Below are 11301 nucleotides of genomic sequence, written 5' to 3'. Positions count from 1 at the left end.
ATGTTTTTCTCTTTCTTACTGTTTATTCATTGTCACATGCTGTTTTTATTTTGTTTTTTAATTATGCAAAGCACCTTGAAATGCCTTGCTGCTGAAATGTGCTATACAAATAAAATTTGATTGATTGATTGATTGAAGAGTAATAACTCAGTAATTATGAGCTGTTTCCTCTTGTACGTTCATATTTTCTTGTAATTAACATAGAATTGCCATTCTTTGGACACTGGACTCGTACTAGTTAGTAGATTAAGCTCACTCGCTAGTAGGTTTGTATCCATACCAAACCCAACCACTCTTTAAATGCAGTTTTAGTTAAAGGACAAGAATTCAACAGCTTTTTATATGAAAGTTGGAGTTATGGCTCTGTTAGTCAAATCTTGAAAAAAGCCATTATGTGTGATTACATACAGTATTGTAATATTTTGCATGGTCTGTTGGTCAGACGCAGACAAATTTGTTTATATCCTTTTGTTAAAAAATGAAAAACTCACAGTGGTCACTCAAATAACTTGAAACAAGACAGGTAATAAAAAGAAAAAAGTACTAAAAAAATCAACTGATGAAAATAAAATATTTTGGTTCAATAGAATGATTTTAAAAAACAAACTAATAAAGCTGGCCTTGACACAAAGGATGGTATGATTAACTTAACATTTTGTTGCACAATCTTTTAAACAGAGTTGAACATCGTCTAAATTTGAATGATTTGTCTATGAAAAAATACATGGGCTTAGCTGGATGTTTGCATTTGTGTTGACCCACAGTTTTACGTTGAATAGAACTTGTTAGCTGCCTCAATGTTGGTATAAGGCATATTTTGTTGTTTAACTTACCTGATTCTGACTGCAGTGTGGTGCTAGAAGATGATGATGCCATGAGGCATCATCTCTGGATCTGAGCCTCCTAACAGAAGCTGGAGCTCCACAAAATCGTTCATTAGTTTGACTTAAACACACTAAAACTGACTAAACTTAAAACTAAACTCACCCTAACTATAAAATCCAAAACAGATTAAATATCACAAATCTCCTTACTCACACCTGCTTTTGGGTTTTTTGTTTGTTTGTTTGTTTTGCTTTTTAGTTTCTCTGTTGCTGCTGAACTTCATTCAAATTTTGTGCCTCTTTCTTCTTCTTCCTGTAGATGTTTTGGCACTTGACTAATAACCATGGGCCTATGTGTGAGATCGGATGGAGAATGGGGGAGTTTTCTCCCAGAGACTCTTTGTCTTCACTGCTGCCTCTCGTTCTAATGTGCTTCAAATATGAAGATGATTTTCAGGAAAAGATACGGTGTGAATTATTTATCATAACTCTGGTTTGACTTGGCCTAACCACAATTTAAAAGCTGGTGTATAGCTCAAAGTCTGTACTTTGACAGAAATTGAAACAAAGTCTCATCTTTCCCGCCAGAGTGATTTAAATTGGTGTTGAAACTAGGATGCGCTGCGCTTCACATTTTTGATTGATGCCGTTCACTGTCCATGGTTGTGCAAATACTTCCTGCGGATTCTTCTTCATTGTTGTTCTGCAGCTTCTTTTTCCGGGTATTGACACTATGAATTGAAATTTTAAAATTTCAATGATTCAAGGAGAACCAGAATGTTAGTCCTAGTACCAATTGATTCACAAAATTTGATGCCCAACCCTACTTTTGAGGCAGTCACTGCAATAAAGTGATTTCTTTACATATCTGGTATTTTTAATAAAACACTTCCCTCTTTTAGGATGCCTCTGGCTATTCCTAAAATAGCCGAAAGCGTAGGTCATCACTTCATCACATTATTCAACTGCAAAACCAGCCTACCTTTTCACACGTCGACTGTTTCAGCTCTTTTACTACCTCGCTTTGCAACACAAAGGAGCAGCAGGGGTGGATTGACTTCGACCCCCCTCGCTGCCTCGGTTGATTCAGAAATTACACCGAGACAGCCATAAAGTGTCTATGTCCCAGCCTGAGATGTCTTGTTCTATGAGTCTTCTGCACCTTTTGACAGATATTTTGGTCTACGCCTCATGAGCAAACTGCTTCAGATTTGTCTCTGGTTTGGAGGCTTTTTTCTCCAGACTGCATGTTTCAGCTCCTTCCCCAAACAGATGTTCAATAGAATTTAGATCAGAGCTCAGAAGACCACTTTAGAATAGCTCAGTGCTTTGTTCTCAGTCATTCTTGGGTGTTTTTAGCTGTGTGTTTTGGGTCATTATCCTGTTAGAGGACACATGATCTGTGAGTCAAACAAAGCTTTCTGACACTGGGCAGCACATTTCAGTCCAGAATGCCTTGATAGTCTTGAGGTTTTGCTGTGTTCTGCACAGAATCAATGCACTCTGTGCCAGATGAAGCAAAGGAGCTCCAGGACATAACCAAACCTTCTCCAAGTTTCACTGTATATGCAGTGCAGTTTTTTTATAGAGCTAATGGGACAAATTTGTCTTTTTTATCCAAAGCACATTCTCCCAAAAGCTTTGTGACTTGTCAATATGCATTTTGGCAAATTCCTCTTTGGCTTTTTTGTGATTTGTTGTCCTTCTCCGATATCATCCATTATGTCCACTTTGACTCAACACTGAGCACAAGGCACATACCACATAAACCTATGGATTGTAAGCACACACTATTCCACAAGTTTATCAAACAGGCAATCTGTATTTAAGATCAGAATGTGTGTAAGGCAGGAGCTAAATGCAGCCTTAATCATATGCGTTTTGCCCTACTACACAATTTGTACTGGCATCAGATGATATCTGTGCACATCACCATGTATACATTTAATCTCTGCCCAAGCTGCCTATACCAAAGCACCAACCCAGGTTCTGGTAGATCATGATTTGGGTGTAACCTGAAACGACCATAGCCTGGTTTGTATCTCCTGGACTGGGGTAGGGGACTGGAGATCCAGTCATCCAAATCACCTGACCAAGGCAGTCACTGCAGAGATGGACAGGTTGCCACACTGCCAGCACTTTTGCTGAGCCTCTGAAGGTGCTGTCCAAAGTTTTTTATCTTTAGGGAAGCCAAACAATGAAACTCCAGTGGTATTTTCTGGCTGGTTTGAACAATTAATTGTAACACACTGAACTATGTTGTACCGGTACTCATAGTCAAGTCAAGTCAAGTCAAGTCAGCTTTATTTGTCAATTTCTTTACGTGTGCAAACATGCAAAGGAATCGAAATTACATTTTTCACCATCCCGCGGTGATACAGAAAAGACATTTACTGACACTAACACTCACAATAAGAGGCACAGTCAAAGCAGGCCTATCCTAACCTTCTTATGATACTGCAGATAAATAAAGTGCAAGTGGAGAGTAGACTTAAATAATCGAAGATAACTTACGTCTTTTAAAAACTAAGATAGCTTTATACTACTACTGAGATAACTTAAGTAGTTTAACAACTAAGATAAGCTGTATACTACATACATAGAACTAAAACTAATTACTAACACAGATTCAAGTACTCAGGACAACAAAGTATTTCACATTGTGAGTTTAGAGTAATTACAGAGGTAGTAGAGAGTAGAGTGTTGAGTGTAGCGTAGAGTGCATTCTAGTAGTGGTCATGTCATGTTGTGCAAGTGGCAATAGTGCAAAGTTTGTCCCCTGTGTTTGGAGGTAAGGCAGTTGTGCAAAGTTCTAGTGCTGTGCAAAAGTCTGGTGTTGTGCAAGAGTTCTGGTGTTGGTTGAGCAAGAGTTCTGGTGTTCTGGTGTTGGTCAGACGGGGGTGGGGGGATCCCATCTTCTTAACAGCAGTTCTGGTCCTCTGGTTCTCTGGTGTTGGTTGTGCAACAGATCTGGTGTTGTGGTGTTGGTCGGGGGGGTTGTCCCATCTTCTTCTCAGCCGCTTGATGCTGAGGGGAGGGAGTTCAGCATCCTCACAGCCTGGTGGATGAAACTGTTGGAGAGTCTGGTGGTGCGGGAGCGGAGGCTTCTGTATCTTTTCCCGGATGGCAGGACGCTGAACAGTGTATGGGCAGGATGGCTAGCATCCCCCACGATTGTGACTGCCTTCCGGGTGTTCAGGAGTTGGACGCAGGGAAGCAGTCTTTGTCTCCACAGATTAAACAACTTGATGTCTCAGTATCAGCAGATGTCCACTAAGTNGTGGAGCACTTGCCTTCTTCAGCTTGCGCAGGAAGTAGAGGCGTTGTTGGGCCTTCTTCACAAGTGATGTGGTGTTGGTGGTCCAGGAGAGGTCCTCACTGATGTGCACCCCCAGGAATTTGGTGCTGCCCACTCTCTCTACAGCAGCACCATCGATGGTCAATGGTGGGTGTTCAATGTGGCCCTTCCTGAAGTCCACAACAATCTCCTTGGTCTTCTTCACGTTAAGCAGGAGGTTGTTGTTGCTGCACCACTTGGTCAAAAGATTGACCTCCTCCCTGTAGTGGGTTTCGTCGCCCTTGGTGATGAGGCCCACAAGAGTTGTGTCGTCCGCAAACTTTACTATGTGGTTGGAGGTGTGGGTTGTTTTGCAGTCATGTGTTAGCAGGGTGAATAGCAGAGGACTGAGCACACAGCCCTGGGGGGCGCCTGTGTTCAGGGTGATGCTGCTCGAGGTGGAGTTGCCAACACGTACTGCTTGAGGCCTCTGAATGAGGAAGTCCAGCAGCCAGTTGCAAAGAGAGGTACTGATCCCCAGCTTGTCCAGTTTGCAGATGAGTTGTTGTGGTATTATGGTATTGAATGCTGAGCTGAAGTCAATAAACAGCATTCTCACATATGAGTCCTTCTTGTCCAGGTGGGTGAGGGCAGGGTGAAGGGCAGAGCAGATTGCATCCTCTGTGGAATACTCATTCACTCACTGTTGAATGACTGAATGCTTGTGAACCTCACCATCTCTCCATTTGCCTTTCTTTTAGAATTAAAAATAGTTGAATCCAATTCACCGCATTAACGAGGGGTTGAACCTGTGGTGGCTCCTCTTTGAAGTGGTACGAACCACAGTTTTGATAGTAATTCCCACATCAGAGCTAGTGGATCCAAATCTGAGGAAGGATTTTAACTTTTGGGAGGCTAAAAATGAAACTCTAGTGGTATTTTCTGGCCAGTTCAAAGAATTAATTACAATGAACTGAACCACATTGTACTGGTATTCATCAATTAATCGATGAATTGTTGAATGCTCGTAAGCCTCAGCGGCTCTGTGGACATCACACATCAGGGGGGACGTGGAAAAAGCAACCGCTACCTCCGCCTTTGTACAAGGAGGAACAGGAGGAGCACTGTCAGAGCCCTGCAAAATGGCCTCCAGCAAGCTACAAATGTGCATGTGTCTGCACAAACAGTTAGAAACTGACTCCATGAGGATGGTATGAGGGCCCGACGTCCACAGATGGGGGTTGTGCTCACAGTCCAACACCGTGCAGGACGCTTGGCATTTGACAGAAAACACCAGGATTGGCAAATTCACCACTGGTGCCCTGAGCTCTTCACAGAGGAAAGCAGGTTCACACTGAGCACATGTGACAGATGTGACAGAGTCTGGAGACACTGTGGAGAGCCATCTGCTGCCTGCAACATCCTTCAGCATGACCAGTTTGGCTGTGGGTCAGTAATGGCGTGGGGTGGCATTTCTTTGGAAGAACGCACAGCCCTCCATGTGCTCGCCAGAGGTAGCATGACTGCCATTAGGTACAGAGATGAGATCCTTCGAGGAAGAAATGTGACTGGAAAAAAATCCTGAATGATTGTGATTAGTGATCACTTAAACGTTTGGTGAAATCAAATCGAAGGAAAACAACAGTAGAACTACATTTAATAGTGAAGGTAAGAGCATTTCCACACACACAATGCAAAGGGAACTCAAGGGATTGAGCCTGAACAGCTGTGTAGTCTTAAGAAAAGCACTAATCAGTGAGGCTAACAGGAAAAAATGGCTTCAATTTGCTAGGGAGCATAAAGATTGGACTCTGGACCAATGGAAGAAGGTCATGTGGTCTGATGAGTCCAGATTTACCCTGTTCCAGAGTGATGGGAGCATCAGGGTAAGAAGAGAGGCAGGTGAAGGGTTGCACCCATCATGCTGCCAGATGGCTGCCAAAGGTAAAGACCTTAGCTAATACAAGTTCTAGCCAATACATGGCTATAACATAGTCATGTTAATCGTTAATAGAGATCTAAAATTTGGTGTGGTGGAAGCTGAGAGCCATTACCAATACATAGTTCAAGCATTAACAGTTCTCTCAGTATAGCTTGAGACTGCACATGTTGTTGCTTTCACTGGTTGAGCAGTTATAACTTCATAATTTCTAAACATATGATGATCTTAGTTTAACACTCTGGCATAAAAAGCAGTGGTCATTATGCATTCCTTCCACGAATGCTAGCCCTTACATTTTTTGTTTTAGCTGTGTCGTCATCCACTTTGAAGGGGACCTTAAAGACTGTTCTGATTCTTTCATGTTGAAAACATTTGCCGTCACACAGACAGACATCTGCACCCTCACCAACTCTGTGCTAACTCTCTGCATAGGACCTGTCCCTCAGACTCTGTACTAAAATTACACACATGCTGACAAGATGAAAATAATGTTATCTGCAATTGTAAGCTGGTAAAAATACATAACAATGTTTGTGGCACACTATCCCACCTATTCACTTTGACAGTCACCTTTTTACAGTATACTCCCACTGCTGCATTCAGATTTATTACTGGTGTGAAAAATCAACTCTCAGAACACATTTCATGTCTGCAGAGAGCCTCAGATGAAGCATGAAGAGTTATTTGTGCTTCTCTGCCCACACAGCTCAGTCTTTGTGCAGCTGACGCTCACATGGCTTCTTCTCTGTTTGGCTCTGTTTTATTCCATCCTTTTTCAGTGTGAAGTGGAAATGTTAAGAATGGGGGTTACAGCTGACATTCACACATACATACAAACATAGGCACTTAAAGATATTTCTTACATATCTACATTTATCTCTTTGTTGATCATCCATCGGTTAATAACACTGCATACCTGGAAGAAGAGGCATGTTGAGGGCCTCATTTCCTTCAAATAGCATCTGACAAAGAAAACTCCCTTTGCAAGCTCTTTTAAGTTATTTGTGGACTCACTCGGCATTTTTCATTTGTTTTTTTTTTAATTGCTCAGGCAATTTTGAAAATAGACTTCCCCCATTTTTCTTACCAAATACTTTACACAGTTAGCACAATCACATACCCATTTAACAGAACAGTTCAGATCTTTTGCAAAATTAAAAATTCTTTTAAAGGACTAGAGCACAAGTAAAGCTGAAAGTGTTGAACATGACACGTTTTTTATATTTATGTAAATGTTACCATTTACCATACATATATATATGTAAAGCTTCTTTAAACCATGCCTCTTCATTTTTATGTCATGTTCAGAAGATTAACCTTTACTTGTCCCCTAAAAGTGCTAAAATAGAGTTAGACTGGACAGAATTGTTTAACAAAGTGGTTCATAGTTGTGGTCACTGGAAAAGATGGCTTTGAAATGACAGAAAGTGACATCATGATATATTCTTGTAAATAGATAATGTGTTCCATGTTTTGTAAAACTGTGAGGCTGATATTGTGCTGTTTTGTGCAGATCCGGGCTGGTGTTTTGCTGCTTTTGTAAAAAGTTTTGCTACCTTTGAAAACATGTACATGCAATGAGAAAACACTGTAAAAATAGGCACTGTAAAGTTTTTTACAGTTTAGTTTATCAGTTTAAACTTGAATGTAATAATGCTCTATTATATGCTTTATTATTGTGTAATAGCAACTGAAGTTAGTTCTGAAGGTAAACTTTTTCATCTAGAGCTCACTTGTAAAATTTTTCTCTTCATAAAACAGTTAATGTGTCTGAACTTGAAGGAGGCTAAATTTAACTGGAAGCTTCTCATCAAAATTCTGATCTCACCACACATCCATCTTTTTTGCATTAATTTTCTTTCATAAATTCTCTTCTCTGTATGTCCTTCTTCTCTGAGCTTCCTGTCCTTTTTTCTTAGATTGGGTATGATCTCTGTTATTTTGATTTCAAAGAGAAAATACTTAGAAAATTTAATCTAAGCCTAAAATAAAAACATGGACTGGAACCTTCCCTGTAGTCTTGAGCATAGACCAGATGTGTTCAGTGTTATGAGCATATCCACAGGACGGAGAAAGTGCTGCACATAATGTGCAACAACAGTTGTCAGAACAGCTGTGGAACTGATTCATATCAGTTGCTGCATTTAACGTCCGTTGCTGCACAAAAAGCCTGTGTGAAGTACTTCCACCAGATACCACACTTGGACCTTTGCTCTTTGGCCTGTCCACTTGCTTCGAAGCTTAGTCCAACAGGTGTGCACCCCATTTACTGCTCCCACAACTCACTGCACACAGGCCATTTAACAACTGCAGAAGGGTTATTGCTACTTTACTGGTGCATGTCCTGAGCAGAGTCACTGACTGAGGGGTGCTGTTTATGGTGGGCAAGAGGAAACTTTAGATCTCTTCTAGAATCCAAAGTCATGCCTTACATGAAGGCTGAACCCTTGAATATATATAATACTAGAGAGCATCAGTCTTTCTAGTAAAATCAAATTCCAAGTTCTGATCGCTACCTCAAAGATTTAGGTAAATAAAATGTCTTTGGTGCAGACAGCATAAGTGGCTCACATTACAACTACAAAACAGAATGACTCTGGAACTAAAATCATTCTGACAACAGATTAACATTAAAGCCCAGCATTTCTTCAATGAATGCATATTGCCTCCCACCTTTCATTCCAAAGTTTTAGACCAAGATCCTTTTTTTTTTTGCTGAGAAGGGACAGAGTTGGAGCCCATTTAGTCAAACCTTGTAAACGATGTTAACCGCAGTCTCAAAGATCTGCTAGCGCTTGAAGTACTTGTGGAGGATGAGTCTCAGTGATTCCCAAACCAAACTTAAGCTCAATATCTAAAAATTTGACTATAGCCATTTTTGGGTTGCTAAGGTTGATTGGCAGTGGTGGCCATCTAGGATTGGGTTGACTCCAAAAGTTAATCAGTTGCAGATGTACAGCCAATAATTATTTATTGAGAGTTTCATTAAAATCTTCATGCTCATTTTTGCTAACAGACAGACAGACAGACAAACAAACAAACAGGAAAAATATTGCCCACTGCCAAAGACTGCAGTAACAGACTGTAATGACAACAGTTATTGTCGATGGTGGAATTAGTCACAAGCTCTTAGCAGATAACAGTGTTAGTGATTTTTTCCATCCTTCAAACTGTCAACCAATGACACATCAGACATGCTGTTGTCATCAACCACACCGGACAATAACACAAAACATGAGACATGCTTCCTCGAGGGACACTGGTAGATAAAGCCGACAACAGTCACTGTCAATCTTAATGCGCTAAACCTCCCCCTCCCCCTTCACTCCCAAACAGAACTATTATTCTCCCCACACGCTCCAGTGTTCACTGAACCTTAACCCAGCTGACTCCTTCGGCCTGATGAGTACGACTCCATTGTCTTGCGCCAAAACACTGGACCATATCTGTCTTTGGACGATGTCATTGACAAGGGAATTGTGAGTCTGAATGTTGCCCCCAGGGTTGCTGCATGTTACTGGTCATGCTGGAGGTGTTGTAAATAAAGACAGACAGTGAGGGAGATGGAGAACAATAAATCTCCCACTGTCCCCTGCCTCCTACTTCCTTCCTTCTCAGCCAATGGAGATACTGCAAATGACAAGGAAAGAATGGAGGGAAACCTGAGCCAGGAGCAAGAGAAGCAGACTCGAAGGCCTTGTCAGCACAAGATTGTTTTCCCCAAAGCAATCATTTTAGTTGTTGTTTCAAACAATATCCTCTTAAACACATCACTGTCTCTAGAAATGTCTTAATCCACACAGAAAATGACTCCAAACTCTGTAGTAACTCTATGTGGCATTGTAATGCTGCCAAGAAAAAACATCAAAATCAGGTTACAAGACATAAAACATTCACATAAAGCTTACACGTCAGGCAGGAACCAAAGACAAACCAAACCACAATAAATACATTTAAATATATATATGTATATGAATTTTTGTTTGTACAGTTTATTCTTCAAACTGTAAAAACAACAAGAAGTAAAAGACAGGAAGGATGAATACAAGAGCAAGAACCAAATGGTTTTTGTGGACTGACCACAAAGTGGAACTTCCACTGTGTGTTACAATAAGCTACAAGACCACAAAGTGCAGGCCAGTTTTGACTGGGAGTTGTGTCAGTCCAAATATGTAAACATAATGAACACTTATTTCAGGGACATTATCCAGCAGGGGGCAGCTGGAGGAAAAATATGTACTTGAATCTTAAAGTAGTTTTTTTTTTTTTTTTTTTTTTTTTTGGGGGGGGGGTTTTACAGGGTTTATTTTTTTTGTGTTGTTGACAGTTTAATAAAATGAGAAAACTGTTTGGCCTTAGATTATGATAGATGATGTCTTCCTGCCTTTGTGTTCTGTACTTTCTAACACAATAATTAGGATCCCCAGCACAGCACATTTTTGAGAACTCTGCTCTATTTACGGTAATGTTGTTATTTATTAGTCTTGTCTATTTATTGATCTAAGACAGTATACGAAGGTTTTACTGTCGTTGCAAAGCATCTGCAACACAAACACAAGCATGTCATCTGTTATTGTTGTTATTACTGTTGATGCCTCGTTGACTCTTGGGGTCGTAGGTTAGGTTAGCAGTGGAACTATAAAATTGTAGTTTTCAAAAGGTTGTGTTTTGGTTATGGTTATGTTGAAAGTTTTTTTCATTCTGAAACCCAATTTTTAAAACATGCTGTTTAGGAGCTCCTAATTAATGATTTAAGGAGTATGAGGCACAAAGGCAGGAAGACAGGATGGTGGATGGTGGATTTCAGCCTCTAACAGGAATATACTGTAAATATTAGAAACTGCAAACAAGAACAATTTCCTGCATCACTTGTACAACTCATAAATCCAGCCGGGGGAGTATTAGTTCTGACAATGTTGGGATTGTAGTTTACCATTCTAGGAAGAAGAAAGTCGTAATCATCTGCAAAATGCTTTTTTGTGATGCTGTACAAGCAGGCCCCCAGCCAGGCAACCTCCTTGTATTAAAAGAGATAAATCCATCTCTGACAAAAATGGAAGAAAAGAGAGCTGAGAGGCAGGGCTGAAGTGATGAAAGGAATAAAACATTGACATTGAGTGTGTGGACAGAGAGAGAGAGAGAGAGAGAGAGAGAGACAGACAGAGAGAGAGAGAGACAGACAGAGCGAGAGAGAGAGAGAGAGAGAGAGACAGAGAGAGAGACAGAGAGAGAGACAGACAGACAGAGAGAGAGACAGA

Source organism: Kryptolebias marmoratus, linkage group LG13, assembly GCF_001649575.2.
Source record: "Kryptolebias marmoratus isolate JLee-2015 linkage group LG13, ASM164957v2, whole genome shotgun sequence".
Lineage (NCBI taxonomy): Eukaryota > Metazoa > Chordata > Actinopteri > Cyprinodontiformes > Rivulidae > Kryptolebias > Kryptolebias marmoratus.
The sequence above is the reverse complement of the archived record's forward strand: the minus strand, read 5'-3'. Positions refer to the sequence as shown.